The sequence below is a fragment of the Oncorhynchus kisutch genome, linkage group LG8 (genome assembly GCF_002021735.2).
Source record: "Oncorhynchus kisutch isolate 150728-3 linkage group LG8, Okis_V2, whole genome shotgun sequence".
In the NCBI taxonomy this organism is placed as follows: domain Eukaryota; kingdom Metazoa; phylum Chordata; class Actinopteri; order Salmoniformes; family Salmonidae; genus Oncorhynchus; species Oncorhynchus kisutch.
Genome location: NC_034181.2, coordinates 10,699,385 through 10,718,315, shown reverse-complemented (window position 1 = coordinate 10,718,315; position 18,931 = coordinate 10,699,385). Strand labels below are relative to the sequence as shown.

Sequence of the window (18,931 nt, the reverse complement as noted above, 5' to 3'; positions counted from 1 at the left end):
CAAAGAATTGCTGTAAAGGACAACAATAAGAAGAAGAGTCTTAGGCCAAGAAACATGAGGAATGGACATTAGACCAGTGGTAATCTGTCCTTTGGTCTGATGTGTACTAATTTGAGATGTTTGGTTCCAACCGCTGTGTCTTTGTGAGATGCAGAGTAGGCGAACAGATTATCTCCACATGTGTGGTTCCCACCGTGAAGCATGGAGGAGGAGGTGTGATGGTGCTTTTCTGGTGACACTGTCTGTGATTTATTTAGAATTCAAGGCACACTTAACCAGCATAGCTACCACAGCATTCTGCAGCGATACACCATCCCATTTGATTTACGCTTAGTAGGACTATTGTTTGTTTTTCAACAGGACAATGACCCAACACACCTCCAGGCTGTGTAAGGGCTATTTGACCAAGAAGGAGAGTGATGGAGTTCTGCATCAGATGACCTGGTCTGAAGGGTGGTTATTTTCAAGAATCTAAAATCTATTTGAATTTGTTTAACACTTTTTTGGTTACTAAATGATTCCATATGTGTTATTTCATAGTTTGATGTCTTCACTATTATTCTACAATGTAGAAAATAGTCAAAACAAAGAAAAAAACATTGGACATATATATACAGTGCCTTGCGAAAGTATTCGGCCCCCTTGAACTTTGCGACCTTTTGCCACATTTCAGGCTTCAAACATAAAGATATAAAACTGTATTTTTTGTGAAGAATCAACAACAAGTGGGACACAATCATGAAGTGGAACGACATTTATTGGATATTTCAAACTTTTTTAACAAATCAAAAACTGAAAAATTGGGCGTGTAAAATTATTCAGCCCCTTTACTTTCAGTGCAGCAAACTCTCTCCAGAAGTTCAGTGAGGATCTCTGAATGATCCAATGTTGACCTAAATGACTAATGATGATAAATACAATCCAGCTGTGTGTAATCAAGTCTCCGTATAAACGCACCTGCACTGTGATAGTCTCAGAGGTCCGTTAAAAGCGCAGAGAGCATCATGAAGAACAAGGAACACACCAGGCAGGTCCGAGATACTGTTGTGAAGAAGTTTAAAGCCGGATTTGGATACAGAAAGATTTCCCAAGCTTTAAACATCCCAAGGAGCACTGTGCAAGCGATAATATTGAAATGGAAGGAGTATCAGACCACTGCAAATCTACCAAGACCTGGCCGTCCCTCTAAACTTTCAGCTCATACAAGGAGAAGACTGATCAGAGATGCAGCCAAGAGGCCCATGATCACTCTGGATGAACTGCAGAGATCTACAGCTGAGGTGGGAGACTCTGTCCATAGGACAACAATCAGTCGTATATTGCACAAATCTGGCCTTTATGGAAGAGTGGCAAGAAGAAAGCCATTTCTTAAAGATATCCATACAAAGTGTTGTTTAAAGTTTGCCACAAGCCACCTGGGAGACACACCAAACATGTGGAAGAAGGTGCTCTGGTCAGATGAAACCAAAATTGAACTTTTTGGCAACAATGCAAAACGTTATGTTTGGCGTAAAAGCAACACAGCCCATCACCCTGAACACAACATCCCCACTGTCAAACATAGTGGTGGCAGCATCATGGTTTGGGCCTGCTTTTCTTCAGCAGGGACAGGGAAGATGGTTAAAATTGATGGGAAGATGGATGGAGCCAAATACAGGACCATTCTGGAAGAAAACCTGATGGAGTCTGCAAAAGACCTGAGACTGGGACGGAGATTTGTCTTCCAACAAGACAATGATCCAAAACATAAAGCAAAATCTACAATGGAATGGTTCAAAAATAAACATATCCAGGTGTTAGAATGGCCAAGTCAAAGTCCAGACCTGAATCCAATCAAGAATCTGTGGAAAGAACTGAAAACTGCTGTTCACAAATGCTCTCCATCCAACCTCACTGAGCTCGAGCTGTTTTGCAAGGAGGAATGGGAAAAAAATTCAGTCTCTCGATGTGTAAAACTGATAAAGACATACCCAAGCGATTTACAGCTGTAATCACAGCAAAAGGTGGCGCTACAAAGTATTAACTTAAGGGGGCTGAATAATTTTGCACGCCCAATTTTTCAGTTTTTGATTTGTTAAAAAAGTTTGAAATATCCAATAAATGTCGTTCTACTTCAGGATTGTGTCCCACTTGTTGTTGATTCTTCACAAAAAAATACAGTTTTATATCTTTATGTTTGAAGACTGAAATGTGGCAAAAGGTCGCAAAGTTCAAGGGGGCCGAATACTTTCGCAAGGCACTGTATATATATACTAATTCAAACTTTTGACTGGTACTGTACATTGCGTCCCAAATGGCATCCTGTCCCTATCACCTACATAGTGTACTATATTTAGCCTGACCCCTATGTGCCCTGGTTAAAAGTGTTGTAAGAATAGGGTACCATTTGTTACGCACCCCTGTAGTGCACTTACGCTGCATGGGGGTGTGTGCCATGGGTGGGGAGGCGGTGGAGGGGGCAGCTGGAGGGGGTGTGCTGGTGCCCCCCTCCCTGTCAGACATGGGCCCTGATGCCCTGCGTACAACGCCAAACAGGTCTGACAGCTTAGTGGCTGGAGGGAGGGAGGGAGGGAGGGAGGGAGGGAGAGGCAAGGAGGGAGGGAGAGGCAAGGAGGGAGGGAGGCAATGAATATGAATCAAATAAAAGAGAACAGAACATCTTCACCGACAAACTGCATGCCAAAAAGGAGAAAGAGCTGAAACAGAATCCATGCATGCGCCATTGGGACTGTGATGCTGTTCCATCTGTGTCCACAAGAGGGAGACATGCGCCATTGGGACTGTGATGCTGTTCCATCTGTGTCCACAAGAGGGAGACATGCACCATTGGGACTGTGATGCTGTTCCGTCTGTGTCCACAAGAGGGAGACATGCACCATTGGGACTGTGATGCTGTTCTGCCTGTGTCCACCAGTGGGAGACAGTGAGCCGCTACACATACAGCGTAGAAGGCTTAAAACGGAACGACAGGAGAGGGGGATGAAGGGATTGGAGATAGAGAGAGGAGTGAGGGATGAGAAACAGAGTAGTGTGTACATCTCTAAATCTCTCTACACATGAGGCCAGCTTTTTCATGCTAGGCTAAGTTATAATTTATAGGCTAGTTTTTGTTAGACAATGTGGTGTCTCTACTCATATTTGTATAATACAGGCTTTATTCACAACAGTTGTTAGACATGATTGTTTGATATTAACACTGACGATTAGTGAAGAAAAGAAGAAGGACAACCTGGGTTCACTCAAGCTACATCATTCAGAAGGACCTGGGTTCACTCAAGCTACATCATTCAGAAGGACCTGGGTTCACTCAAGCTACATCATTCAGAAGGACCTGGGTTCACTCAAGCTACATCATTCAGAAGGACCTGGGTTCACTCAAGCTACATCATTAAGAAAGTGTTCTATAAGTTGTGATGGTGAATACACAAGGGGTGTGTTAGCCATAAGTCACTCAGTAAGTCACTCGGTAAGTCACTCAGTAAGTCAACGCAGTGAGTCAACCAGGGTTGAATGTAAGAGCATGTCTGTGTGTGTGAGCATTTATACATACATGTGTGTGTGTGCGTTTAAGCGTAATTGTGTGTGTGCGCGTGCGTGTGTGGGGGGGACCTGTGGCTGAGGGGCAGGAGTGTCAGGCTGACAGTCTTAACTGAACTGTCTAAACTCTCCCTGACCTCACACACACACACCAGACAGAACAATGGGAAGAGATGGATGGAAAAAAAGCTAAATGATTGAATCACAACATGTAGGAGGTAAATGGAAATCAAATAAACACCCACTAACGATTTTAAATCTCTGTATTTAATCTACCTTGGTTACGTTCCAAATGGCAGCCTGTTCCCTAAACACTGCTACTTTTGACAAGGACCCATAGGGGATAGCGGGCCATTTGGGATGTATCAGTAGACTCGATGCATTAAACACCTCCGCTGGATTTTCCATCTCCCCTGATGTCTTTGTTGTGGTTGAATGTTAATACAGCAAGCTAATTGGTTCTGTGGTTTATTGAAGAGGTTAATTATCCAGGATGATAATTATGATAATGGTGTTAATTACTATGGATGAAATGGCACCCTATTCCCTACAGAGTGCACTACTTTTGACCAGGGCTCTGTTTACTTTCACTTTATAGTGCACCGTTTTTTTTTCGGAGATCTGGTCAAAAGTATTTCACTATATAGGGCAGCGTTGCCCAACTGGCGTCCTGCGTGCCGAATTTGGCCCGCGGGTGGCCTTATTTGGCTACTCAAGTTCTTTCTTTTTTTCTTCCCAATTTCGTGATATATAATTGGTAGTTACAGTCTTGTCTCATCGCTGCAACTCCCGTACGGACTCGGGAGAGGCGAAGGTCGAGAGCCGTGCGTCCTCCGAAACACAACCCAGGCAAGCCGTACTGCTTCTTGACACAGTTCCCGCTGAACCCAGAAGCCGCACCAATGTGTCGGAGGAAACACCCTGGGACAGTGTCAGCGTGCACTGCGCCCGGCCCGCCACAGGGGTCGCTAGTGCGCGATGGGACAAGAACATTCCTGCCGGGCCAAACCCTCCCCGGACCCGGATGATGCTGGGCCAATTATGGGCCGCCCCATGGATCTCCCGGTCGCGGCCGGCTGCAACAGAGCCTTAGGCCGGCTCCCCAAGTTTTCTGAGCAATTATTATAATATTTTTTAAATTGTCATTGTTGGACATAAAAGACTGTAAAAACACCAGGAAGTCAGTTCCCACTGATGTCTTTTTATTTATTTTGTACCCAAGTTTTCCCACGCATCATAGAGAGACACGTGATCATTATTGCAACTGTAATATTCCTCTGATTGTGTAACCGGGCTAAGATGGGACCATATACCCCACTCAACAGTTTAAAATGTCTCCACATGTCACGGAATTGGTACCTTTTTGGTGGTAAAGCTTGCTAAGACCTTGTCAAGGGGGGGCTTTCACATGTGTCAAGGGGGGCTGATCACTAGTTCGAGCCCAGGAAGGGGGCAGGGAGAGTGAAGGAAGCTATACCGCTAAGCTAGCACAGTGAAGGAAGCTATACTGCTAAGCTAGCACAGTGAAGGAAGCTACACTGCTAAGCTAGCACAGTGAAGGAAGCTATACTGCTAAGCTAGCACAGTGACGGAAGCTATAGCGCTAAGCTAGCACAATGAAGGAAGCTATACCGCTAAGCTAGCACAGTGAAAGACGCTATACCGCTAAGCTAGCACAGTAAACGAAGCTATACCGCTAAGCTAGCACAGTGAAGGAAGCTATACCGCTAAGCTAGCACAGTGAAGTAAGCTATACCGCTAAGCTAGCACAGTGAAGGAAGCTATACCGCTAAGCTAGCACAGTGAAGTAAGCTATATACTGCTAAGCTAGCACAGTGAAGTAAGCTATATACTGCTAAGCTAGCACAGTGAAGGAAGCTATACCGATAAGCTAGCACAGTGAACGAAGCTATACTGCTAAGCTAGCACAGTGAAGGAAGCTATACCGCTAAGCTAGCACAGTGAAGGAAGCTATACCGCTAAGCTAGCACAGTGACGCCTGCTACATGTGGGAATATTGGATCGGCTACTACACTGGGGGAAGAGCAACAAGTGTTCTGCTATTCAGAGAGTATAAAACACAGGAACATACAGAGATGTAGTGTACTGTAGGACAGGAGGATGCAACTGCTGTGGTAAACGGTAAACAGCGGTAAACTGCTGCTCCAGTTTCAACTGTTCTGCCTTATTATTATTCGACCATAGTGGTCATTTATGAACATTTGAACATCTTGGCCATGTTCTGTTATAATCTCCACCCGGCACAGCCAGAAGAGGACTGGCCACCCCACATAGCCTGGTTCCTCTCTAGGTTTCTTCCAACGTGCTTCAACACCTGCATTGCTTGCTGTTTGGGGTTTTAGGCTGGGTTTCTGTACAGCACTTTGAGATATCAGCTGATGTACGAAGGGCTTTATAAATACATTTGATTTGATTCTGCAAAGTTCAACAATCCAGCAACTTCAAATAAAGAAGCAAATACAGCTGACAGGCGACTCTTCACCGTCACACCTGTCACCTTGATAAGCATTTTGCTACAAAACACTATGGCACAGTAACAGTACACTAACAGTACGTCTGTTAGCGCTCTAGTGCTATGTACAGTAGCCTATCAGAGGTCGTCTCTAGTGCTATGTACAGTAGCCTATCAGAGCTCGTCTCTAGTGCTATGTACAGTAGCCTATCAGAGCTCGTCTCTAGTGCTATGTACAGTAGCCTATCAGAGCTCGTCTCTAGTGCTATGTACAGTAGCCCATCAGAGCTCGTCTCTAGTGCTATGTACAGTAGCCTATCAGAGCTCGTCTCTAGTGCTATGTACAGTAGCCTATCAGAGCTCGTCTCTAGTGCTATGTACAGTAGCCTATCAGAGCTCGTCTCTAGTGCTATGTACAGTAGCCTATCAGAGCTCGTCTCTAGTGCTATGTACATTAGCCTATCAGAGCTCGTCTCTAGTGCTATGTACATTAGCCTATCAGAGCTCTTCTCTAGTGCTATGTACAGTAGCCCATCAGAGCTCGTCTCTAGTGCTATGTACAGTAGCCCATCAGAGCTCTTCTCTAGTGCTATGTACAGTAGCCTATCAGAGCTCTTCTCTAGTGCTATGTACCAGAATAGTACAGTAGCCTATCAGAGCTCTTCTCTAGTGCTATGTACCAGAATAGTACCGTAGCCTATCAGAGCTCTTCTCTAGTGCTATGTACCAGAATAGTACCGTAGCCTATCAGAGCTCTTCTCTAGTGCTATGTACCAGAATAGTACAGTACCCTATCAGAGCTCTTCTCTAGTGCTATGTATCCCAGGTGGCGCTACGGCTTCTACATGATTGTGTCTAACATGGCTCTGTTTCCTGCACACAGGCTAAATATACACACAAGGTGCCCTTGGTCTGCTCCTGTGGGGGTCTACCAGAGAGCTTGGTACCTAGCAGTACAGCACAGAGAGGAAAGCTACAGAACAGCTCACTTCTCCTGTGGGGGGCTAGGGAGTTGGGGGTTGGAGAACAAAAGGACGATACAGTCTTTATAGAGGGGGAGGGGTAACTGCTGGAATTCTCCCCACTGGAACACTGCTTTAGTGACCTGCTTTAGGGAGAACTCATTGTTCTCAGCTCATGGACGCACACACACACACACGTCTCTCTATCCAGTGTCCAGTCCTTACCTTTCACATCCTCATCCTCCACAGTGGTACTGCTGTCAGTTGATTCCTATAGAGGGGAGGGAGAAGCACCATCAGATAGGAACACGCACACACACACACAGGCACACACACAGGCACACACACACACACAGGCACCCACACACACACACACACACAAGCACACAGGCACACACACCCATGGTACAATGAACAGGCCCCGACCTCAACACAATGAACAGGCCCAGACTTCAACACAATGAACAGGCCCAGACTTCAACACAATGAACAGGCCCAGACTTCAACACAATGAACAGGCCCCGATTTCAACACAATGAGCCTCACACAATGAACAGGCCTTGACTTCAACACAATGAACAGGCCCAGGCTTCAACACAATGAACAGGCCTAGGCTTCAACACAATGAACAGGCCCAGACTTCAACACAATGAACAGGCCTCGACTTCAACACAATGAACAGGCCCCGACTTCAACACAACACATCTTAGAGTAGACCTTGACTTCAACACAACACATCTCACAAACATATTAAGCTGAATGCCTATTTGTTTAAAGCCAGTTAACCCACCCGTGGGCATCCCTAAGAAAGCAGCAGTTAACCCACCCGTGGGCATCCCTAAGAAAGCAGCAGTTAACCCACCCATGGGCATCCCTAAGAAAGCAGCAGTTAACCCACCCGTGGGCATCCCTAAGAAAGCAGCATGTCTTCAGGATCCAACCTCTGACCTTAGCCTGCCCCCTTCCACTCATTCCCTTACAGTTAAATTCACTACGGCCCTATACCACCTGTGTGTGTGTGCGTGCGCCTAATACCACCAGAGTGTGGGTGTTAACACGGCCTTGCGTTGCCTTCCCTTGCCTGAGGAAACATTCATTCACACCTACAGCTTCCTCCCCTCCTGCTCACTTCTGTCATAGAAATATGATCTAGAATCGGTGTTGAATCAATGTGACATCCATTCCCCTACATGAATCTCTTCCATTCCCCTACATGAATCTCATCCATTCCCCTACATGAATCTCATCCATTCCCCTACATGAATCTCATCCATTCCCCTACATGAATCTCTTCCATTCCCCTACATGAATCTCATCCATTCCCCTACATGAATCTCATCCATTCCCCTACATGAATCTCATCCATTCCCCTACATGAATCTCTTCCATTCCCCTACATGAATCTCTTCCATTCCCCTACATGAATCTCATCCATTCCCCTACATGAATCTCATCCATTCCCCTACATGAATCTCATCCATTCCCCTACATGAATCTCTTCCATTCCCCTACATGAATCTCTTCCATTCCCCTACATGAATCTCTTCCATTCCCCTACATGAATCTCTTCCATTCCCCTACATGAATCTCTTCCATTCCCCTACACTAATCTCTTCCATTCCCCTACACTAATCTCTTCCATTCCCCTACATTAATCTCATCCATTCCCCTACATTAATCTCATCCATTCCCCTACATTAATCTCTTCCATTCCCCCAGTAACCTGTAATGTGTTGCTCTCCACAGGATGCTGTGTCTCTCCCCCCTGACCTGCCAGAGGAAGAGTTTAAGACTTCGGGCCTGCATGGCACCCTATTCCCTACTTAGTGCACTACTTTTGACCAAAACCCTATGAGCCCTGGTCAAACTCCTTGCACTCTTTAGGGAATAAGGTGCTGTTTGGGATTCAGACTAAGGAGCTCTGATTTCCAATTAGTGTATTTAAAGGGCTTTATATTCCCTTGGTAGGACATGGATACGTTGGTCTCATTTGGAAAACTTCTACACTGGAGAATTCCACAGAGGAGAGTGTGTGATGGAGTGTGTGTCTCGTGAGGATGAGAGAATAGGTCACCTGTGTGAGTGTGAGTGTGTGTGTGCGTGTGCGCGCGCGCATGCGGAATTCTGAACCCCAAAAAATTCCCCCCAAAAATTCCCCAATTCCTGATATGAACGGACCTAATCAACACCGTAGATAAATGATACAACCATTACAATTCTATTAGACTCGGCTTGTTATTCTCCTCCCAGACGTAGGATTCGTCCCAAATCAAGCCCTATTCCCCACAGTATATAGTGCACTACTTTTGACCAGAGCCCTATGGGCCTAGTGCACTACCCGATGGACCCTAGTCAAAAGGAGTGCACTACATAGAAAAAGGGAGCCATTTAAGGACACAGATAGTAGATCTACTGCATAGGCTACATATAACACAAAAAACTGTGTCACTGACAAACAGATTGATAGATAGAAAGACAAATAGACAAGGGGGAGATGGGGTAATGAAACCAGTATATAAATACAGGCTACAGATGCTCCAGTACGGTATGAACACAAACACTGTAGACGCTCACAGGGCCAACCAAGGGAGTAAGCAGAGCGGAAGCTGTTGACTTTCCCACAGGGGCCACGGTTGATTTCAGGCTGTTACATAAGTCCTGTAGGTTTGGTGCAGTTAGGCCACACGGGGACAATGTTTCCCCCACACACTGTAATGCCCGGGGTGTAGTGGAGGAACAAGTCAGGTGCAGGAAACAGAGTTCAGAGTAGCGATACTTTTAATTCACCACACAGGTGAAAACGACACCAACCCAAACGAATACCCCAAAAACACGGTGAACTAAACAGTCCAGAAAAACACACAAACACGGACAACCGTGACCTACAGTCGTGTACAATCGTACACAGTATAATCCTGCACACCCAGCAGGCGGGCCGGCTGGATAATAAAGCCCCACCAACCTAATTAAACACAGGTGTAACTAATAAACAGACTAGGGGGAAAAAAGGATCAGTGGCAGCTAGTAGGCCGGTGACGACGACCCCCGAGCGCCACCCGAACAGGAAGTGGAGCCACCTTCGGTAGAAGACGTGACACACACCCTTAGGGACATATTTAATTCTGTAAGGGTTTGCCTCAGTGTAAAGTCACTTTGTACCTCAGTAAAACATCAACATTTAGTGGTTTGATTTGAAAGATTAGTGAATGCGAGGTGTTAACTGGTACAAACAAACATACTGTATGCTTTGTAAGTCTGCCCGTTACGGTCAGTAGCACATGCAAGTCCCTGAAGAACTAAACACTCTTAGGAAAAGAAGGTTTCAAAAGGGTTCTCGACTGTCCCCATAGGATAACCCTTTTTGGTTCCAGGTGGGAAGGGTTCTACATGGAACTCAAAAGGGTTCTACCTAGAACCAATAAGGCTTCTTCAAAGGGTTCTCCTATGGGGACAGCAGAATAACCCTATTAGGTTCTAGAAAGCACCTTTTTCTCTAAGAGTGTAGAGACTCATATTGAGCACATTCAATTAACTCAATATGCTACTATTTTTTATCAAAGTTCAACCGAACAAACCATTTGTTTCCAGTTGACATTGGTGTTTTAAAAATGGTCTTCACTCAAACACACACACACACACACACACACACCTACATATTCATATACACACACGCTATTAGGGAGGGACTGTGCTGGGTGGGCTGCTGGATAAAACATAAATAACTGTGCATAATTGCACGCAAACAGTACGCAAACAGTACGCAAACAGTACGCAAACAGTACGCGGCAGGGTAGCCTAGTGGTTAGAGCGTTGGACTAGTAACCGGAAGGTTGCGAGTTCAAACCCCTGAGCTGACAAGGTACAAATCTGTCGTTCTGCCCCTGAACAGGCAGTTAACCCACTGTTCCCAGGCCGTCATTGAAAATAAGAATTTGTTCTTAACTGACTTGCCTAGTTAAATAAAGGTTAAATAAAAATATTTTAAAAACACGGCTCTGTGATGACACAGCACACGGCTCTGTGATGACACAGCACACGGCTCTGTGATGACACAGCACACGGCTCTGTGATGACACAGCACACGGCTCTGTGATGACACAGCACACGGCTCTGTGATGACACAGCACACGGCTCTGTGATGACACAGCACACGGCTCTGTGATGTCCCGCACACAAAGACGCAGAAAGGGAGGGAAAAATCTCAAACAGAACAGACGAATGGGAGGATAGGAGAGAACAGGGGAGGAAAGGAGAGGAGAGGGCAGGGCAGGGGGGAGAGAACAGGAGAGGAGAGGGGAGGGACAGGAGAGGAAAGGAGAGGACAGGGGGGAGAGAACAGGAGAGGAGAGGGGAGGGACAGGAGAGGAGAGGAGAAGAGAGGAGAGTGGGGTGTACCTTAGTTCCATCCATTGGATTATGGATAACAGTGGTCTGAGCCTCCTACAAAAAGAGAGGGATGGAGGTAAAGATAGATGGAAGGAGAGATGGAGAAAGAAAGCAAAGGAGAGTGAGGAGGGAAAACAGGTAGAGAGAAAGAGAAAAATAACAGATGAGGATAAAGGTGTGAACAGTATGTATGTAGGTCAGATGAGGATAAAGGTGTGAACAGTATGTATGTAGGTCAGATGAGGTTAAAGGTGTGAACAGTATGTACAGTGCCTTGCGAAAGTATTTCAGGTCCCTTGAACTTTGCGACCTTTTGCCACATTTCAGGCTTCAAACATAAAGATATAAAGGCCAGATTTGTGCAATATACGACTGATTGTTGTCCTATGGACAGAGTCTCCCACCTCAGCTGTAGATCTCTGCAGTTCATCCAGAGTGATCATGGGCCTCTTGGCTGCATCTCTGATCAGTCTTCTCCTTGTATGAGCTGAAAGTTTAGAGGGACGGCCAGGTCTTGGTAGATTTGCAGTGGTCTGATACTCCTTCCATTTCAATATTATCGCTTGCACAGTGCTCCTTGGGATGTTTAAAGCTTGGGAAATCTTTTTGTATCCAAATCCGGCTTTAAACTTCTTCACAACAGTATCTCGGACCTGCCTGGTGTGTTCCTTGTTCTTCATGATGCTCTCTGCGCTTTTAACGGACCTCTGAGACTATCACAGTGCAGGTGCATTTATACGGAGACTTGATTACACACAGGTGGATTGTATTTATCATCATTAGTCATTTAGGTCAACATTGGATCATTCAGAGATCCTCACTGAACTTCTGGAGAGAGTTTGCTGCACTGAAAGTAAAGGGGCTGAATAATTTTGCACGCCCAATTTTTCAGCTTTTGATTTGTTAAAAAAGTTTGAAATATCCAATAAATGTCGTTCCACTTCATGATTGTGTCCCAATTGTTGTTGATTCTTCACAAAAAAAATACAGTTTTATATCTTTATGTTTGAAGCCTGAAATGTGGCAAAAGGTCGCAAAGTTCAAGGGGGCCGAATACTTTCGCAAGGCACTGTATGTAGGTCAGATGAGGATAAAGGTGTGAACAGTATGTATGTAGGTCAGATGAGGATAAAGGTGTGAACAGAATGTATGTAGGTCAGATGAGGATAAAGGTCTGTATATCTAGGTCAGATGAGGTTGAAGGTCTGTATATGTAGGTCAGATGAGGTTGAAGGTCTGTATATGTAGGTCAGATGAGGTTGAAGGTCTGTATATGTAGGTCAGATGAGGTTGAAGGTATGTTTTCAGTACATTACGTATTTAGACCCCTTGACCTTATTCTAAAATTCATTAAAATAGTTTTTTTCCTTCGTAAATCGACACACAATACCCCATAATGACATCACAATATCTCATCATGACAAAGCACAAACAGATTTTTAAAAAATCTTTGAATATGTATAACAAATAAATAACTGAAATATCACATTTACATAAGTATTCAGACCCTTTACTCAGTACTTTGTTGAAGCACCTTTGGCAGCGATTACAGCCTTGAGTCTTCTTGGGTATGACGCTACAAGCTTGGCACATCTGTATTTGGGGAATTTCTCCCATTCTTCTCTGCAGATCCTCTCAAACTCTGTCAGGTTGGATGGGGGGGGGGGGGGGGGGGGGGGAGGCAGCGGCACAGCTATTTTCAGGTCTCTCCAGCGAGAGATCAAGTTCAAGTCCGGGCTCTGGCTGGGCCGCTCAAGGACATTCAGAGACTTGTCCCGAAGCCACTCCTGCGTTGTCGTGGCTGTGTGCTTAGGATCGTTGTCCTGTTGGAAGGTGAACCTTCACCCCAGTCTGAGGTCCTGAGCGCTCTGGAGCAGGTTTTCATCAATGATCTCTCTGTACTTTGCACCATATGCGCCATCTTTCTTTCGATCCTGACTAGTCTCCCAGTCCCTGCCGCTTATAAACATCCCCACAGCATGATGCTGCCACCACCATGCTTCACCGTAGTGATGGTGCCAGGTTTCCTCCAGACGTGTAACTTGGCATTCAGGCCAAAGAGTTCAATCTGGGTTTCATCAGACCAGAGAATCTTGTTTCTCACGCTCTGAGAGTCTTTAGGAGCCCTTTGGCAAACTCCAAGTGGGCTGTCATGTGCCTTTTACTGAGGAGTGGCTGAGTGTCGTTAATGTCTCTAGGACGGTCTCTGCTGTCCTCTGGTGACAGGTGGAACCATGACAGAAACAGGATGCACCTGAGCTCAATTTCGAGTCTCATAGCAAAGAGTCTGAATACTTATGTAAATAAGGTATTTCTGTTGATTTATTTTCAATACATTTGCTAAATTGTATAAAAACCTGTTTTCTCTTTTTCATAATAGATTGATGAGGAACCAAATTGATTTAATCAATTTTAGAACAAGGCTGTAACTTAACAACATGTAGAAAAAGTCAAGGGGTCTGAATACTTTCTGATTGCACTGAATGTCAGATGAGGTCAAAGCAAAAGGTGAGAAAACTGGTTAAAACTGGAAGAGATTCTTCTGGAGTGATAGAGTTGAGGGGTGGATGAGCTGAGGACTGTAATTTTGAATCAATTTAGAAAACACACACACACATGCTCGCGCTGAGCCAGAGGAGAGGAACATGGCTTGAACGGTCAGAGAGAACTCTGGGTAAAAGTTACAAACACACCATGTCTGCTAATCATTCTGCAGAGCTCTACTTACCCACTCTCTCTCTCACACACACACACACACACACACACACACACACACACACACACACACACACACACACACACACACACACACACACACACACACACACACACACACACACACACACACACACACACACACACACACACACAATCGTCAGAGACAAGTCTGAAAACACATATATTTTACACAAATACACAAAAGTGTATGCATCAGACCCTCACAGAAACCCTGCAGGAACGTTGCGCCCCACAAAAGCACATAGTGTACAGTACACCATAGAAAACATTATGAAGAAGCCACAACTACGGTAATCCTCTTGACTCGACTGTTTCTGTCGGACACATAACATGTGGTAATACAGGGTCAAATCTGTTCCTTCCCAACGATTCTACTTATCCGTGTTGAATCGACACTGTTCACAGCCGGCCATCCTCTACCTTAAGCCCCTCGTCGGCACGGTGTGTTTTCTACTTAACAGGAGACTGCTATGAGTCAATGAAGGCTGTATACTTCAACCCAGTCTGGGTTGTTCTGTACTGTAGTAGGCACGTCAGCATCTGCTGCTAAGTGGGTTTACTGTTTACAGAAGAGTTTCCGGTGCTGTCACGCTGAGTGAGGTAAAAGCTACTCTAAAATGCCATTACACCATGACAGGACCCCTTTTTTTTCCTATCTCCCCTCCCTCCCTCCCCCCCTGTCTCCCCTCCCTTCCTCCCCATCTCCCTCCCTCCCCTCCCCCTATCTCCCCTCCCTATCTCCCCTCCCTCCCCCCCTCCCTCCCTGTCTCTCTCTCTCTCGACAGTTCTATTAGAAGCCTCATTTGACACGCATCACACACGCAGGCACACACACACTTTCCCCCACACCATTCCGAGTACTCTCCCCAGAAAGTGACACCTTCCGATGACCAATCACCAGCCAGCTGTCTCCTACATGATTATGACATTGTCGTCATGACAACCGTTGCCCTGGACAACAGTTTGGGAGATGGGGAGAGAGAAGAGAACAAAGTACCTGGGGTTTGACTGCAGATTGAGGACGTAAGGGGAGGGATATGGAGGGAGGGAAGGTTAGGGAGGGAGGGAGGGAAGGAGGGTTATGGAGGGTGGGAAGGCTAGGGAGGGATAGTTAGGGAAGGTTAGGGAGGGAGGGAGGGAGGGAGGGAGGGAGGGAGGGAGGGAGGGAGGGAGGGAGGGAGGGAGGGAGGGAGGGAGGGAGGGAGGGAGGGAGGGAGGGAGGGAGGGAGGGAGGGAGGGAGGGTTATGGAGGGAGGGAGGGTTAGGGAGGGGGGAGGGTTAGGGAGGGTGGGAAGGTAAGGGAGGGAGGGTGAGGGAGGGAGGGAGGGTTAGGGAGGTTGGGAAGTTTAAAATTACCTAGCCTAACTATTACCCAACTATTACCTAACTATTACCTAAACCAACTATTAACTAACCCAACTATTACCTATCCCAACTATTACCTAACCCAACTATTAACTAACCCAACTATTACCCAACTATTACCTAACCCAACTATTACCTATCCCAACTATTACCTATCCCAACTATTACCTAAATATTACCTAAACCAACTATTACAACTATTAGATCCTGCATTGTTCACTGGGACCCGATGTACCCCTAATCACAGGAGAGAGGCCGTTGTAGAGTAATATGGACATTTATCAGACACTTTTTAAAAATCTTAAGTGATTTAAAAGTGAATATATTCAGTTTATGTGGTAAACCAACCCACATTAAGGAGTAGGCCTACCATGCTTCAACTAGTCTAAAACCATCTAGCACTTTTAATGGCTTAATTACCTCTCGTTGTTTTGTTGTGACCAGATATAGTTATTTAACTTACTTATCCTCCCTAACTAATAATTAATCATTATATCTGTCAATTGTCTTCCTGTTTTGAGAGATATTTAATCCCCCCCACCCCACCCCTTCAGGTTGCCTGACATAGCTTTTCTACTAACCAATCACACACCACTGCTCAGGATGGTAGATCAGACCTCCGCTATTGGAAGAGACAACGGATGGACGGACGGACGGACAGACGGACGGACAGACAGACAGACAGACAGACAGACAGACGGACAGACAGACAGACAGACGGACGGACAGACGGACGGACAGACAGACAGACAGACAGACAGACAGACAGACAGACAGACAGACAGACAGACAGACAGACAGACAGACAGACAGACAGACAGACAGACAGACAGACAGACAGCTACCCTCAGACTCTGATATCTGCTTCTGTCCTGTCGTCTCTGGATGAGAAATACCAATAATAAAAGACACCGCAACAAAGTTGAAGGAAACAGTACACACGGTGACAGTCGATGACAGTGAAGCGCTCTTAGAGCCACACGTGTCAGAGACAGCACAGAGCCACACGTGTCAGAGACAGCACAGAGCCACACGTGTCAGAGACAGCACAGAGCCACACGTGTCAGAGACAGCACAGAGCCACACGTGTCAGAGACAGCACATAGAGCCACACGTGTCAGAGACAGCACAGAGCCACACGTGTCAGAGACAGCACAGAGCCACACGTGTCAGAGACAGCACATAGAGCCACACGTGTCAGAGACAGCACAGAGCCACACATGTCAGAGACAGCACAGAGCCACACGTGTCAGAGACAGCACATAGAGCCACACGTGTCAGAGACAGCACAGAGCCACACGTGTCAGAGACAGCACAGAGCCACACGTGTCAGAGACAGCACAGAGCCACACGTGTCAGAGACAGCACAGAGCCACACGTGTCAGAGACAGCACAGAGCCATAGCTGATCTAAAGTGACACTAAACAGACAGACAGACAGACAGACAGACAGACAGACAGACAGACAGACAGACAGACAGACAGACAGACAGACAGAACAGACAGACAGACAGACAGACAGACAGACAGGACAGACAGACAGACAGACAGACAGACAGACAGACAGACAGACAGACAGACAGACAGACAGACAGGACAGACAGACAGACAGACAGACAGACAGAACAGACAGACAGACAGACAGACAGACAGACAGACAGACAGACAGACAGACAGACAGACAGACAGACAGACAGACAGACAGACAGACAGACAGACAGACAGACAGACAGACAGACAGACAGACAGACAGACAGACAGACAGACAGACAGACAGACAGACAGACAGACAGACAGACAGACAGACAGACAGACAGACAGACAGACAGACAGACAGAGCGATTTAAAGGTAAATACCAGAACAGGAGTAGGGACGTTTCCTTTGGGGCTGGTGACTATGCTGTTTTTGGTGCTGTTTGTCTGTGGTGTCTGGGGCTGTGCAGGGAGAGGGGAGACAACACAGGGTTAACAACAGTGGATTCTCTAGATGGAGGATGGGCCTTGGTGGTGAAAGGGTTAACGCAAATAGACCTGGGTTCAAATACTATTCTAAAACGTTCATTGAGCATTTGCACTACCTTGATAAGTGATGGTTTTAGCTGGCATGGAGGGAGTGGTGGGTTAATACACAGTATCACAGTGGATCAAAGGAAACAGCAGCAGTGAGGGTCAAGCAGTGTATTACTGTAGCAGTGTGTTACTGTAGCAGTGTGTTACTGTAGCAGTGTGTTACTGTAGCAGTCAGTGTATTACTGTAGCAGTGTATTACTGTAGCAGTCAGTGTGTTACTGTAGCAGTGTGTTACTGTAGCAGTGTATTACTGTAGCAGTGTATTACTGTAGCAGTCAGTGTATTACTGTAGCAGTGTGTTACTGTAGCAGTGTATTACTGTAGCAGTCAGTGTGTTACTGTAGTAGTGTGTTACTGTAGCAGTGTGTTACTGTAGCAGTGTGTTACTGTAGCAGTGTATTACTGTAGTAGTGTGTTACTGTAGTAGTGTATTACTGTAGCAGTCAGTGTGTTACTGTAGCAGTGTGTTACTGTAGCAGTCAGTGTGTTACTGTAGCAGTGTGTTACTGTAGCAGTGTATTATTGTAGCAGTGTGTTACTGTAGCAGTCAGTGTGTTACTGTAGCAGTGTGTTACTGTAGCAGTCAGTGTGTTACTGTAGCAGTGTGTTACTGTAGCAGTCAGTGTGTTACTGTAGCAGTGTGTTACTGTAGCAGTCAGTGTGTTACTGTAGCAGTGTATTACTGTAGCAGTCAGTGTGTTACTGTAGCAGTGTGTTACTGTAGCAGTCAGTGTGTTACTGTAGCAGTGTGTTACTGTAGCAGTCAGTGTGTTACTGTAGCAGTGTATTATTGTAGCAGTGTGTTACTGTAGCAGTCAGTGTGTTACTGTAGCAGTGTATTACTGTAGCAGTGTATTACTGTAGCAGTCAGTGTATTACTGTAGTAGTGTGTTACCGTAGCAGTGTGTTACTGTAGCAGTGTGTTACCGTAGCAGTGTATTACTGTAGCAGTCAGTGTGTTACTGTAGCAGTGTGTTACTGTAGCAGTGTATTACTGTAGCAGTGTATTACTGTAGCAGTCAGTGTGTTACTGTAGCAGTGTGTTACTGTAGCAGTCAGTGTGTTACCGTAGCAGTGTATTACTGTAGCAGTCAGTGTGTTACTGTAGCAGTGTGTTACTGTAGCTGTGTATTACTGTAGCAGTGTGTTACTGTAGCAGTGTGTTACTGTAGCAGTGTGTTACTGTAGCAGTGTATTACTGTAGCAGTGTGTTACTGTAGCAGTCAGTGTGTTACTGTAGCAGTGTGTTACTGTAGCAGTGTGTTACTGTAGCAGTCAGTGTGTTACCGTAGCAGTGTATTACTGTAGCAGTGTGTTACTGTAGCAGTGTGTTACTGTAGCAGTCAGTGTGTTACTGTAGCAGTATATTACTGTAGCAGTGTGTTACTGTAGCAGTGTGT

At 45.8% G+C, this 18,931-nt stretch overlaps 1 pseudogene; it reads right to left on the bottom strand.

Moving 5' to 3' along the window:
• LOC109895176 (calcium/calmodulin-dependent protein kinase type II subunit beta-like) overlaps nucleotides 1–18,931 on the bottom strand; it is a 125,025-nt pseudogene that overhangs the window by 10,519 nt on the left and 95,575 nt on the right.